Raw genomic sequence first — 5,118 nt, 5'->3', positions numbered from 1 at the left:
ACCCCTGCCAGGCTGACCTCTATCTACCCCTGCCAGGCTGACCTCTACCCCTGCCTGGCTGACCTCTATCTACCCTTGCCTGGCTGACCTCTACCCCTGCCAGGCTGACCTCTATCTACTCTTGCCAGGCTGACCTCTACCCCTGCCAGGCTGACCTCTACCCCTGCCAGGCTGACCTCTATCTACCCCTGCCAGGCTGACCTCTATCTACCCTTGCCTGGCTGACCTCTATCTACCCCTGCCTGGCTGACCTCTATCTACCCTTGCCAGGCTGACCTCTATCTACCCCTGCCAGGCTGACCTCTATCTACCCCTGCCTGGCTGACCTCTATCTATCCCTGCCAGGCTGACCTCTATCTACCCTTGCCTAGCTGACCTCTACCCTTGCCTGACTGACCTTCATGGCCCTCTTTACAGGCTCACTTTTCCCCCAGGGCCTTTCCTAGCGCACAGCTGTCCAGGTCTCCTCTCTCCTCACAACCCTCCTTATAGTTCAAGCCCCCCTTGGCTTGCAAGCTCATTCCTACCCGACCCCTGGGAGTCCCTGGGTTCTGTGCCCTGCACCTTCTCTCACAAATGCTCAACTCATCTCTCAGAAGCAACTCTGCTCTCTCATTTCCCAACATGATCTCTGATCCCAACTGACACCCAGGACAAGCAAGAGGTGGGGGACAAGGGCCACACCCTTCTCTTTGTCTACCAACAGGAACCTAGGAGTGGGGTTTACTCAGCACCAGTGCCCCAGGTCTCCTGGAAGGAAGGGTTAGGCCTGAACCAGGAAGTACTTTTGCATATTTCTCACAGAGAGAGAAAGAGACAGGAGAAAGAGCCTGGGGACAGGTGCCAACTCTGAACAGCTGCTTGAGCCAAGAGGTCACTGTTCCCTGGAGAGAGAGCTGACTGCCATGGTCAAGTAGGTGATGGGTCTAAAGCAGAGGGCAGTGGTCAGCTATCCCTTTCTCCCAGCACAGTCAGAAGAAGAGGAAATGAGCTTCAGTGGTGGCAGGAAGGATTTAGGTTAGACATATGGGAGGACTTCCTGTGTCAGAGTGTCTATGCTGTGTATCCTAGTTGCTAATCCAGGTTGACCTCTCCCCTGGAGTTAATGAGAATTGCATACTGATGTTTCTAATGAATAACTTGACCCGTCTGGGATTGACAGAGAACCTCCTGCCCAGTATCTAGGAAAATGCTCAAAATGCCCCTTTCCTTTCCTGCAGCTCTGTGAGTACCACTGTATGAAAATCTTGGGTACTGAAATACCTGAGCTATGGTGAAAAGTCAGGGTCTCCACTATGTACAGCAAACTGCATACTCAGCAATCAGCAGCAAGACCTCGACACTTCTATGGCCTCTGACCCTTCTCTGGGGCTTTACTTCCTTCGCAGGAGCATGGCCATTGTTGGAGTTGTGTTGGCATCTGAGAACCTCCATGTGCCTCTTGCCCACCTTCCTCTCTGCTTTTACGGCCTTTATACCTCCTCTTGTCACTGCAGCTCCCAGGTAGCTGAGACAAATCCATTAAGAGTGCAACGGAGCTGAGCGGTGGTGGCTCACGCCTTTAATCCCAGCACTTGGGAGGCAGAGGCAGGCAGATTTCTGAGTTCGAGGCCAGCCTGGTCTATAGAGTGAGTTCCAGGACAGCCAGGGCTACACAGAGAAACCCTGTCTCGGAAAAAAAAAAAAAAAAAAAGAGAATGCAAACTAGAGCCTGGCTGTGTAGTTCAGTGGTAAAGCATGTACTTACTTAGTGTGCAGGAAGCCCTGGGTTCAATCCATAGTTGAACACACTCACACACACACACACACACTCATATACAAATACACACACAGAGCATGGTACTATAGGTTTGTGGTTTGTTTTCCCAAGGCCCCACTGAGTTCATAGGCATGCGTGTAAGCACAAGCACGGAGGAAACACACACGCAGAGACTGAGTACAAGAGCCACCACTGGAGGAGAGCGACCTTGTGAGGCCACAAGGGCATACAGGATTTGACTCTTTGTTCGTGGGAAGAGGAAACAAGATGGAATTACAGGAAAAGGGATGTAGAAGTGGATCAGCAGGTAAAGTACTTACTGTATAATCAGGGAGACTGGAGTTTGAATCTCCAGAACCCACATAATAGCCAGGGGCAGCCAGGCATGGCTGTCCATGCCTTTATTCCCAGCATTTGGGAAACAGAGGCAAGCAGATCTTTGAGGCCAGCCTGGTTTACATAGGGAGTTCCAGGACAGCCGGGGCTACACAGAGAAACCCTGTCTCAAAACACAAACACAGAACCAAACAAGTCAGGTACGGCTAGTGCCTGTGTCTGTAATCCCGGTACACTTACAGGAAGATGGGGGCAAAGAAGGGAGGATCTAGAACAATAAGAGAACATGTCTTTAAAAATAATGTAAACGGTGAAGACTAATAACCTAAAGTTGTCCTCTGACCCCTATATATGCACTGTGGTACACACACTACACACAAAGCTAATTTAGATAGGTAGATAGATAGATAGATAGATAGATAGATAGATAGATAGATAGATGGAATAGAGTTTATTTAGGGCATGGGGAGGGGAGTTAAGAAAGTAGTAGAGGCAGAGAAAGGCAGAAGGAGAAAGAAAAGTAGAGGCCAGCCATGACCACATGGAGAGAGGGAGGAAGGGAATGGGGAGAGAGGGGGTGCAAGGGGGCAAGAGGAAAGAGAGAGGCAACAGCTTAAGAGGGTAAGAGAGCCATTATATATTTTTAAAAGAGAAAAACGAAGCTGGGTGTGATAATGCATCCCTTTAATCCCAGCACTTGAGAGGTAGAGGTAAGCAGATCTCTGAGTTTGAAGCCAGCCTGGTCTATAGAGCAAGTTTCAGGACACCCAGGACCACACAGAGAAACTATGTTGCAAAAACAAACTAAACAAAACAAAGTGAGAAAAGAAAAGAAAAAGAGTGTGGTAGCTAGCAGAGGATAAAGTCTCAGAGGGAGTTTTGTGGGGGAGGCAGGGTTTACACTAGACCTGGGGAAAAAAAAAAAAACAACAAAACCGAGAACTTTGATGTATTTGTTTATTTGACTTAAGTGTTTGTGTATATGTATGCATGCGTCCTACATGCATGCAGGTGCCTGGAGAGGCCAGAAGAGGGTGCCAGATCACCTGGATACGTAATTGTGAGCTTCCTGACCTGGATGCTGGGAACCTAACTCTGGTCTTCTGAAATAGCAGCAAACACTCTTAACCACACAGGCATCTCTCCAGCCCAAGAGCTGTCCTTGCAAAGAGGGAAGGAGAATAATCCTAACAGGGCACCAAGAGGCCCAGGATGAGAGAGGAAGCAAGCAGGTATTCCTGGCAGAGTCGGGTAGAGGACAGAGAACTAACGTGGATATGAGCTTAGTGGTCTTGGGGTATGGAAACTCACCAGGCAGATGAATTCAGCCTCAATTGAGCAGAGGTACTTGTATGGCTACCCACTGGCAGTGATGCACAGAGAAGTGTAGTGTACGGTAGTGCTGAGAGGCCAAAGTCACAAAGCTTTCCTGCATTTGAGTCTGGGGACGAAATTCACCAAAGTGCCCAGGTCTGTTGCTGAGTTGACAGCTTCCATGGGTGGGTGGCTGGGTGGTCTAAAATGCCAGAGCCCCAGTGCCCTGCTGGGTTTAGTCCCCATGCCTTCTATGCAGGCAGGGTTCCAACCTTTCGCCCAAAAAGACACACTCCCTGCTTTTCCAAATCAGCCCCTGCAAACCTGCCTCTGGCTGGTCCAGCTTCTGTAGACTGGAGGCAGTTTGGTCCATACTGGAGCTCCCCAATCCCTTCTATTTCAGTCAGAGGCTGTCCTGCTAGACGTCTGAGACGTGTCTAACAGAGGAGAAAGTTTACTCAAGCCTAGAATCCACAAAAGTATTTTGGGAGAATGACCTGAGGCCATATATCTGGACATGTCTACACATATGCATAATGTTAGGTGAGCTCTCAGGAACACTTCAACTAGTTTGGGCTCAGGGCTTGAACACCTTCCCGCCCAGGTTTCAACACTTTGCAAGACTACCCCAAGTCTTTCGAAGCTTTGGTCATAGAAAGTACACTCGCTGGTTGATCTGCAAGTTCTGCTGTGATCAGTGTGGGCAGCTGTTTTGGGAGAGCTGTTTGGTTTGGCCTTCCATGGTGTCTTCTGGAATGGGACAGCAGAGGAAGTGTCCACCAGTCTCTTGGGTCCAAGATCTCTCTCTTCTGGGTTCCAAGGACCCGCCAGCTGCACCTGTTTGGTACTCAGGGCAGGGGCAGTTAAAGAATATGGGAAGTCCTGGTCTGTTCCCAGCGTGGGGGCGGGGCAATCAGAGTGAGGCTGCAGGGTCAGCCCTTCTCAGCCTCACTGGGGTGCCAGGCTCAGGTCAGCCTGTCACAGTGGCCAGCTCACCCAAGGCTGAGATCATCGCCCTCCATGATAGCCTCCACCCCCAGCTGAGCTCACTACCATAGCCTTCTGGGGGACATTGTTGTCTCTCCGGCCCCTCCCGAGGCTCAATGAGCTGTTTGTTGGCATGTCCGGTGAGGGTAAGTGAGGGCGGGCATGGGGCGACCATACACAATGGGGATTCCGTCCATTCTGAGGTGGCTGCGGGAACCAGGCCGGCTTTGTCCCGGGGACCCTTATTCCCACCATTTAGGAGCCGGAACTTCAGGCGGAAGGCCCTGTAGTATAAGAACAACAATGTCGTCACCCTGTCTGTAGGGGAGGGTGCTGCAGGCCTGGCCTCCTAGGTACCCAGGGGAATCTGCAGCCTGGACATTTCAGAACAGGGGCCACTTAGCATAGGTTCTAGGGCAAAGGCTGTGTCTCAGATCTGAGGGAGATTCAAGCACACAGATGGAGACTCCTCACCTGCCTACTCGCCTATCTGCAGTCTGTGGTACGCATGTGAGTGAACTCCCTGACATCTCAGGGCTCAGCTTCTTAGGGGTAGCCAAAGACAACCCTAAAGTGCAAAAGAATTGGATGCATTCTGCAGGCTGTGCCGGTGGGGTACAGAGGAGTTGGATTAGGGGTAGCCTGGTCCACAGCTTGCCCTTCAGAAGTGGCTCAGGTTTCTCAGACAACAAGTGTTTATTTTCAGTGGGAAGGGGGGCGGG

Source organism: Mastomys coucha, unplaced genomic scaffold, assembly GCF_008632895.1.
Source record: "Mastomys coucha isolate ucsf_1 unplaced genomic scaffold, UCSF_Mcou_1 pScaffold15, whole genome shotgun sequence".
Taxonomy (NCBI): Eukaryota; Metazoa; Chordata; class Mammalia; order Rodentia; family Muridae; genus Mastomys; species Mastomys coucha.
Note: the sequence above shows the minus strand (reverse complement) of the source record.